The sequence below is a fragment of the Apium graveolens genome, chromosome 9, assembly GCF_009905375.1.
Source record: "Apium graveolens cultivar Ventura chromosome 9, ASM990537v1, whole genome shotgun sequence".
NCBI lineage: Eukaryota > Viridiplantae > Streptophyta > Magnoliopsida > Apiales > Apiaceae > Apium > Apium graveolens.
This window is the reverse complement of record NC_133655.1, coordinates 80,830,151-80,840,725: the sequence shown is the minus strand read 5'-3', so window position 1 is coordinate 80,840,725 and position 10,575 is coordinate 80,830,151. Positions and strand designations below refer to the sequence as shown.

The 10,575-nt window shown below is 37.5% G+C and overlaps 1 non-coding gene across 1 annotated transcript; it reads right to left on the bottom strand.

Annotated features, from left to right (window-relative positions):
- Positions 1-2,472: 2,472 nt before the first annotated feature.
- Positions 2,473-2,579, bottom strand: LOC141688447 (small nucleolar RNA R71). Its single transcript, XR_012561889.1, has one exon. It is a non-coding gene; the product is annotated as a small nucleolar RNA R71 (small nucleolar RNA).
- Positions 2,580-10,575: the final 7,996 nt, after the last annotated feature.

The following is a 10,575-nucleotide window of genomic DNA, read 5'->3' as shown; positions in this document are numbered from 1 at the left end:
AGATACTGGATGTGGTTCTCATATTTGTATAAATATGCAGGAACTGTAGGGAAGTAGGACATTGGCAAAGGGAGAAGTCGACCTACGAGTTGGCAATGGAGCAAAGGTTGCTGCTTTAGCTGTAGGGACTTATCGTTTACTGTTGCCCACTAGGCTTGTTTTAGAACTAGATAACTGTTTTTATGTGCCTGCGATTTGTAGAAACATTATTTCAGTTTCCTGTTTGGACAAGAAAGGTTTTTCGTTTTTGATTCAGAACAATATTTGTTCCTTTTCATTCAATAATGTTACCTACGGGGTTGCACGTTTGTTTAATGGTTTATATGTTCTTGATATAGATACTCATGTTATTGAGTGGCATTTATGACACCTTATAATGCTCTAATAATCTTTAAATTGATGAATTTGTACTCAAGTTGCTAAGTGTTTTAATGTGTTTTCTAGTATTTTTGCATTTCAAAATATTAATCTGTGAATCAGGTGAATTAGCATTGTTTTGGTGATAATTTGGTGTCAAGGTGGTGTTGGAATAAAAGCTCGTGGAAAGCCGGCTCGAAGCAGCAAGGAAAAAGATGAAATCTGAGTTTTTCCCAGAAGGACGGCGTGCCCGCGCTATGATAGCGCGCAGCCGCGCCAGGATTCCAGAAAGGCAGTGCGCCCGCGCTGTGATAGCACGCGGCCGCGCCGGTGCGAAATCAAAGAATCCTGATTTTAATTCGATTCTAATTGGGGAAACTTCCAGACTGCAAAGGGATGCTATATATATTCAAATAAGGTCATTTTTAATAATTAATCAAGCGAGAGACACTTCAAAGCGTAAGGAGAAGACGGCAAGAGACCTATATCATGAATCAACAAAGGCAAAAATGATCTAGTTTATTCTTGTGAATCTTTGTTTTGAGTTATAATTTTGGATGCTCGTATCTTATTTTGTTGAACCTATACCCTTGTGTTATACTTTGATATTTATTCGTTATAAAGACTACGTTTGTTATACCATGCTTTCATCGGAACCCACGTTGATGATGAGACCGATTATGGGCTAATCATTATCGTGGGGTTCTAGAGAATTTATTTATGGATTGGTGTAGTTAAATTGTTTGATATCTTAGTATGTGGTGATTGATTGATATCCTAGTATTGGTTGTGTGTATTCGTCTTATGAGCGTCACAAACTTATAAGATAGTGTGTTAATTCTTAATGAAGCGATAGTGAATTTAAGGATTTAGAACTTGCCATGCTAGCATAGGTTGATATATTGTTATGCATGATTCGTAGGTAATTTTACCCATCTTACTTGCCCTATGTAATCACGATAGATAACTTGTGCTTAAACCGTTATGTTGTCAAATTTTATAGACATATAGGGTCTCAATAGAATTGGTATCTATTCAGCTTCTATCTCTTTTGTGCATGTCTGGTAGTATGGTACTCGTGCAACAAAAGTTGGCGTTTATCAGTTTCGTGTTGACTGATTAGTGCCATCACCATTGCATGCTAAGGTTGAGAACAATAAGGCTATTGAATGATGTATTTAATGAAGTTAGAATCCCATGTTTGCCATATATATTAATTCAATCAATCTTATTCTCTTAGTTATAATAGTTAGCATAATTCTTAGTCATAAACAACCTCAATTTGTTATCATCTTAGCATTGAATAATAACCATATATTGTTGCTTAAGTGTGTGAATTAATTAGTTAATCAATACAGTCTCTGTGGGAATGAACTAGAAAAGATTATATACTACTTGCGAACTCGTATAGTTACGTGTAATATTAGCGCGTGTTTAGCGACTAACAAGTTTTTGGCGCCGTTGCCGGGGACTGCAGTGTTAATTTTTAGTTTACGTATTTTCCATCAGTGGTCGTTAAAGTTCATTGACTCGAACATTGTTACTTATTTTGTTCCTTGTTTTATTTCAGGTACTCTAGCGAGGGTGTATGCATACGCGTTCGCGTACTCGTAAGAGAACACTGGATAAAGCCGAGGAAGAACTTGTGGTAGTTCCTAAGGAAGTTTTTGAGGAAGAAAAGAAGGTAAAAGAAGAAAAAAAGTTGAAGAACCAGCTTTAATAGAAATAGGTGATCAAGCGGAAAATCCGAAGGCTTTGATGGGCTATTTTCAGCCTAAGATTAATGACATTCAGTCAAATATCATCAGACCAGCCATCAAGGCTAACACTTTTGAGATCAAGTTAAGCACGATTCAAATGATACAGATTTCAGTTCAGTTTGGGGGTTCTCCTATTGAAGACCCCAACATGCACATCAGGGATTTCATCGAGATCTGTGACACCTTCAAGTTCAATGATGTAACTGAAGATGCTATTAAGCTACGCCTCTTTCCATTCTCTCTAAGGGACAAAGCTAAGTGTTGGTTATACTCTCTACCAGCAGGGTCTATCACCACTTGGGAAGATCTTGCTCAAAATTTTCTCACTAAATTCTTCCCTATGGTGAAGACTGCTGCAATTAGAAATGCTCTTACTCAGTTTGCTCAACAAACTGGAGAATCTCTGTGTGAGGCTTGGGATCGATATAAGGAGATGCTAAGGAAGTGCCCACAGCATGGCATGCCTGATTAGATGATTATTAGTTGTTTCTACAATGGATTGGGTGCTACTTCTAGAACCATGCTTGATATAACATCAGGAGGAGCCTTGTGGGCTCAAAGCTATGTTGAAGCTTATGAACCTATTGAACTGATGGCTGCTAATGAGTACCAGAATCCTTCCCAGAGGCTGACTCAGGGAAAAGTCGCAGGAATTCTGGAGTTGGATGCAGCAACTGCTATCAATGCCCAACTTAAGGCTTTGACGATGAAGGTGGACACTTTGGATAATTATGGAGTTAATCAAATCGCTAGTGTCTGTGAGCTTTGTGCTAGTGCCCACGAGACTGATCAGTGCATAATTTCTAGTGAATCAGCTCAGTTGTTAGCAATTTCCAGCGATCGCAGCAACCAGTGCCAGCCACCTATCATCCCAACAACCGTAATCATCCTAATTTCAGTTGGAACAACACTCAGAATGTGGTTCAACAACCTTATCAACAGTATCCAGCTAAGCAGTACAACCCCCCTGGTTTTCAGCAACCGCAGTATGCTCCAAGACAACAACTCCAGCTGCAAGCCAGTGAAAAATCTGAATTAGAGGAGTTGAAGCTTATGTGCAAGAGTCAAGCCGTTTCTATCAAGACCTTGGAAAATCAAATTGGGCAAATTGCTAATGCCTTGCTAAATCGTCAGCCTGGTATACTACCTAGTGTCACTAAAGTGCCAGGAAAGAGGAAAGCTAAGGAGTAGGTAAAGGCAATCACTTTAAGGTCTGGAAAGGTTGTGAATCCCGAACAAACTCAAATGTTGACTAAAGAAGCTAAGGCTGAGAAAGAAGTAGAACAGCAGGAAGTAGAAGTGGAACTAAGGAAGACTACTGTTGAGCACACTCCTCCTGAGGGTAATACAGGGGAGAAACAGATCTATCCTCCACCGCCTTTTCCCTAGCGGCTGCAGAAGAAAAAGCTGGACAAGCAATTTGAGAAGTTTCTGGAGGTGTTCAAGAAACTTCATATCAACATATCTTTCACTGAGGCTCTTGAGCAGATTCCTAGTTATGAAAAGTTTATGAAAATTATTCTCTATCGGAAGGTGAAGCTAGATGATTTAGAGACAGTCTCTCTCACGGAGGAATGCAGTGTTGTGCTGCAACAGAAATTACCTCCGAAGCTTAAAGATCCAGGAAGCTTCACTATTCCGTGTACTATTGGAAAAGTGTCTTTTGACAGATGCTTATGTGACTTGAGAACTAGAATCAATCTGATATATTTGTCAATCTTCAAGCAGTTGCACTTGCCTGATCCAAAATCAACTTATATGACCTTGCAATTGGCTGACCGTTCTATTATATATCCGCGAGGTATTGTGGAGGATGTCTTGGTCAAGGTTGATGAACTCATCTTCCCTTCTGATTTCATCATTCTTGATTTCGAGGAGGATAAGAAGATTCCCATAATTTCGGGGAGACCTTTCTTGGCGACTGGCCGAACCTTGATAGATGTGCAGAAGGGTGAGCTCACAATGCGAGTTCTGGATCAGGATGTGACTTTTAATGTATTCAAAGCTATGAAATTTCCTACTGATAATGAGTAGTGCTTAAAAGTGGAGTTGGTCGATTCGGTGGTCACATCGGAACTTGATCAATTGCTAAGGTCCGATGATTTAGAAAAAGCCTTATTGGATAATTCGGATAGTGAAGATGACGAATGTGAAGAACAATTGCAGTATTTGAATGCTTCTCCCTGGAAGAGGAAAATAGATTTGCCTTTTGAATCTCTTAGAATGGAGGAATTAAACAAAGCTCCAAAATGCCTCAAGCCATCTATTGAGTAAGCTCCCATTCTTGAGCTTAAGCCTTTACCTGAGCATTTGAGGTATGCGTTCTTAAGTGATGCATCTACTCTGCCTGTTATTATTGCATCTGACCTTTCAGGTAGTAATGAGGTGAAGCTTTTGAGGATTCTGAGAGAATTCAAATAGGAAATTGGATGGACTATAGCAGATATCAAGGGAATCAGCCCTTCTTACTGCATACGTAAAATTCTTCTAGAGGAGGGTAGCAAGCCTATGGTTGAGCAGCAAAGAAGACTCAATCCAATCATGAAGGAGGTAGTGAAGAAGGAAATTCTTAAGTGGCTAGATACAAGGATCATCTACCCTATTTCTGACAGTTCATAGGTAAGCCCGGTTCAATGTGTGCCAAAGAAAGGTAGTATTACTGTGGTAGCAAATGAGAAGAATGAGCTTATTCCTACTAGAACAGTCACGAGGTGGAGAGTTTGCATGGACTAAAGGAAGTTGAATAAAGCCACTAGGAAGGATCACTTCCCTTTTCCCTTCATTGATCAGATGCTTGACAGGTTGGATGGTCATGAGTACTATTGTCTTCTGGATGGTTATTCGGGTTATAATCAAATTTGTATCGCTCTAGAAGATCAGGAGAAAACTGAAAGAGATATACTCTAAGTCCAATCATGTATAAGGATTTAGGAATAGCTTTTATGTAATCTGTTTTGATTTTATTGATATTAATAAAAGACTTGTTTTGTTTTTATTGCGGGCTCTATCTATTTAAATGTTTAAATAAGATATACCACAGTTTAGAGTAAAGCTTTTTATGGATTGTGATGAGACAATAATAAAGAGACCTAAAAGATGATAACTCTAAACTTAAATAGTTCCTGGTCGTAGGATTACTAACTGGTAATTAATAATCCGCAAAGATCGGTACATACTATGCTTGCTTCATTATGAAGGATGTCTATTCTCATAGACATTTTGTGTGGTGACACTATAGCTAGTATGTAGGTGCTTATTATAGAATAAGTTCACTGAACATGACTCACACAGCTGAACAACTGATGGAGTTCACTCACGTGTCAGCAGTTGTTCACATAGTGATTGTTGTACAAGTATCCTTAGACTTGAGGTCATCATAGTCATCTTGTGTACACTGAACTATGCTTTGGTGTAGTTCTTAGTCTCCAGGGACAATTATAAGGGCTCTACTGAGTATAGGAATTTGTACACGAAGATAGTGTATGATCAATAAAGGATCTACCCCTTCCAGTGAAGGAAGAGAATGTTCAATGCTGATCCACTTATGCTAGTTCAGGAATCTCTGGCCAGAGTGAATGAAATTAGAAAGGAGTTTCTAATTTACATTAAATAAGAACTAAGCATACTGAATGGGAAAGCAAGTGATTAAATAAGATAGGCTTGACACAAGTTCCATGCCTTATATTTAATCATGACATTGCAGGATAGAAGGAATTAATTGTACGGTAACTACTCACTGAATAGGTTCTTGGTATTCTAAGTGGTGAATTCGTATTATCCGGATAGTCGCGATATGCTGAGAAGTATCCCTCACGATGTAGAATAAATATGATTAATTAATTAATTAATCATATTCAATGAATTAGAGAATTTATATAAATAATGATAAAATAGTTTTATTATTATTTATTTCTACTACCGGCTTAATATTGAACCTACAGGGTCACACCATAAAAGAGAATGATTTAATGGTGGAGGAATTAATTAATAATGGCTGATAATTATTTATTTATGAAATAAATAATTAATTGGCAAATTTAATAATTGATTAAATGAGATTTAATTGATTATAAATTAATTAAGAAAAGTTCTTAATATTATTAATTAAGAATTTAATTTTTTGGAAATTAAATCAAGAGAGAGAATTATTTCTAAAGTGTTTAAAAAAAGAATTAATATTTAAAAGGTGTTTTAATTATTAGTGAGAATAATAAAGGGATAATAATAATAATATTTTATAGGAAATTTTCAGCTGAAATTTTTTCCTATAAATATACCATTATAAACCCTATTTTTGCCTCAACCCAAAAATTTACAAAAGCCTAATTCTCTCCACCTCCTCCTTCATTACATCGTTTTCTTGGTGGATACCGGTGGAGTGCTTCACACTTGAGGAGCAACTACTAAGGATCTCCGCTCGTTGTTCTTGGATCGCTTTTAAAGGTTAGAAATCGATCCCTCGATTTTATTTACGATCTGTATGCATATTATATGGATTTTATATGTGTAAAATTGTTTTACCATGCTTCTGTGATAGATAAAATCCTATAAAAACTACCTTCACTTGTTCATTTGGTACTTTCGCCTTCAGACGAGTTTCTTTTGGTCTGTGTGGTGCATCAGCCACATTTCAGAGATGCATGATGGCCATCTTTATAGATATGATTGGCCAGAATGTGGAGGTGTTCATGGATGACTTCTCAGTCTTTGGCGATTCTTTTGATGAATGCTTGCAAAATCTTGGACACGTTCTCAAGAGGTGCATTGAGACCAATTTGGTTCTCAATTGGGAGAAATGTCACTTTATGGGGTGTCAGGGCATTATTCTTAGGCACAAGATTTCTAGTAAAGGTCTAGAGGTGGACAAGGCCAAGGAGGGGGTCATTGAGAATCTTCCTCCACCCATTTCTGTTAAGGGAATTCGCAGTTTTTTTGGTCATGCGGGTTTTTACAGGCGTTTCATCAAAGACTTCTCGAAAATTTGAAAGCCATTGTGCAGTTTCCTAGAGAAAGATATTCCTTTCAAGTTTGATGATGAGTGCCTTGCAGCTTTTGAGACATTAAAAAAGAGTTTAATCACCACACCAGTCATAACTGCACCTGATTGGAATGAACCTTTTGAGATGATGTGCGATACAAGCGACTATGCAGTTGGAGCAGTTCTTGGGCAGAGGAAGAACAACATATTTCATGTGGTCTAATACACTAGTAAGACCCTAATGGTGCTCAACTGAATTATACTACTACAGAGAAAGAGCTTTTGGCTATTGTCTATGGTTTTGAGAAATTTCGATCTTATCTACTTCGGACTAAGGTGACAGTTTTTACTGATCATGCTGTAATTCGATATCTAGCCTCAAAGAAGGATTCGAAGCCTTGATTAATTAGATGGGTTCTTTTGCTTAAAGAATTTGTACTAGATATCAAGGACATAAAGGGGACTGAAAATCAAGTCATTGATCATCTCTCGCGTTTAGAGGATCCTAATGCTACTTCATTGGATAAGACATTGATCAAAGGAAGAAGTTTCTGTATGAAGTGAAGTGGTATATGTAGGATGAGCCGTTTCTTTTTTGACAAGGAGCTGACCAATTCATCAGGAGATGTATTCCTTACAATGAAACGGGGGGGGGGATCTTGTGAGATTGCCACTCAACGGCTTATAGAGGATATTATGGTGGAGAAAAGACAGCAACTCGTGTTCTTCAGGCAGGTTTCTTTTGGCCAACCTTATTTAAAGATGCTCATCATTTTGTTTTGAAATGTGATTGATGTCAACGTGTGGGTAATATGTCTAAGTGGGATGGGATGCCTCTTAATGTGCTTCTCGAGGTTGAGGTCTTTGATGTTTGGGAAATTGACTTCATGGGACCATTTATCTCATCTTGTAACAATTAGTATATCTTGTTGGCAGTTGATTACGTGTCGAAATAGGTTGAAGTTAAGGCGTTGCCAACAAACGATGCGAAAGTGGTGCTTAATTTTCTTCACAAGCAGATATTCACAAGGTTTGGAACTCCAAGAGTCATAATCAGTGATGAGGGGTCGCATTTTTGTAATCGCAAGTTCACTGCTATGATGAAAAGATATAATGTGAATCATCACATTGCTACGGCTTATCATCCTCAGATAAATGGTCAAGCTGAGGTATCTAACAGAGAGATCAAGCGCATTTTAGAGAAGCTTGTGTGTCCATCAAGGAAAGATTGGTCTTTGAAGCTTGATGAAGCTGTTTGGGCTTATAGAACAGCACAAAACTGTTAGTCCCTTGACAATGTAGCAAGAATTATAGAAGGGGGGTTGAATGGAATTCTTGAACCTTTTTCTTGAAATAAAAATGTTCAACTCGATTATTGATATATTTGTTTTGATTAGCACAATGCGGAATATAAACTCAAATGAATCAAAACACAAGTAATTAAAAACAAGAGTCTTTAAAAACTTTCTGGTGGATTTAAACAATTTCACCAGAGATATTTATAATAATCGAGAGGACTCTGTGTGCAGAAATGCTCACAGCTGCTTACAAAATAGAACTTCTGAGAATACAGGAAATGCTAAAGATTAAGCTTACAAAGATTTCTCTATTTTTGTGTTTTTCATCTATCTCAGTCATTTTCTATTTGCTACTCTCTTGGTTTATATAATACCAAGATTACAAAGTCAAAAAGACTGAACAAATATAAAATCTAACAGACTTAATCTTTGCTGCTTTTCGTCCTCTATTACCCAGTTAATGGGCTTCCACAATGTGTTTGTATCCAACTCGACGGCTGTGTGTCAGCTTTCACTGTTCAACTGATGTTTGAATTCTTGATATGATCATCCGTCGACTTTCAGATCATCCGTCGATGACTTAATTGATCATCCGTCGATTGTTATGTTAAACATCCATTGATAGTCATTTGATCATCCGTCGAAGGCTTTGTTAATCATCCGTCGGTAGCTATTTTGGCACTTGACTTCATTTCACTTATACAGAATTACAAGACATTGCTTATGTACAATTAATCAACCTATTCTGCATATCTAGTTAAAGTCAACATGACTTATATGCTACTACATATTCTATACAAAGGTGCATACATCACTGTGCTACAAACTTATTCTTACATAAACTACTCACTCGATGGATAATAAGTTAATCATCCGTCGGGACTATAATGAGTTATCCGTCGGGACTATAATGAGTTATCCATCGGGACTATAATTCTTATCCGTCGAGTGCTACATTATTTCACTAAGTAAAATCTACTTAGATGTTTTGTTTAAGTGATCATCATGTACACAACATATTCATAACAATCTCCCCCAATTTATGTCTATTGGAATTGTAGCCATAAATTAAGAGATACTTGATGATAACAAAATATCCTAAACATATATCTTTAAAGATTAGTAGATAAAACTGAAAGTGCTTCAATTAAATAAAATGTACAAGGTGTGGCTTACAGTCAGTTCAAGATGCTCCTCTAGCCTGAGCAGGTTTTTCTAGTTTCTTGAAGGTCTGGATCTTCTTCCAAGCTTTCTGTTGTTTTCTTCAATTTGATTCTGGAGCTGCCTGTGGAATTCAAGTTCATCAGATTCTGAGAGATCTAACATTTCTTGCATCTCCAAGAGAGTCTCATTTCTAGAGATACTCAATTAGTCTTCTAGTCTGAAGAATCTTCTTACACCCTTGTCATCCATGAATTCCATCAGCCAGTAGGACCTTAGATGCTCTCTTCTCCCTGTGTATGGGATGATTAGAGTCTTTGGGAGTGCATCTTTAGCTCTAACACTCCTCAGCTCTTCAATCTTCTTCAATACTAGTCTTCTTGCAGTTACATTGAACCCAAAGTTTTTCTTGAAGGATGAATAGACTTTGATCAACACAACTTGACTTTCTTGAAGTATCCTGTGAAGAGGCCACTGAATCTCCCTTCCTCCTTTGTACTTGAACACCAACCTTTCAGGTAGGTTTCTGTATGCATCAATTGCCCTTACTTCATCCAGTTCCTCCAAATAAAGGTTTAGATCTGAGAATTCTTTGATGTCACACAAGTACAAGTAGTCTCCCTGTTGACCTTGGGTTGAGCTTTAACTACTAACTTGGATTTGAGAGGTGACAGCTTCACTTTCTTGACTGCCCTTAATTTTGTCCTTTTTGGCTTGGTAAGGATTGGCAAGTTGAAGTCAGGAATTGGTAATTTATCCCACTCTATTGGCTCATCCTTTGGCACAATAGGTTCTCCATGTATGTTCTTGTAGGGGTCCACCACCCTTATGTCTTCAAATACCACAGAGGGCTTTGATGCTTGAGTTTTAGCTGGTGTGGATTCCTTAGGAAATTGATCTTCCAATTCCTTATCAACAACATCCAGTTTCCTTTTTGTTCTTCTAGCCAATTCCTACTTTCTTGGGGATTTCTTCTGTTCTTCAATCTTCTTCTTTGATTTAGCAGCTTCAGATGGTTGAG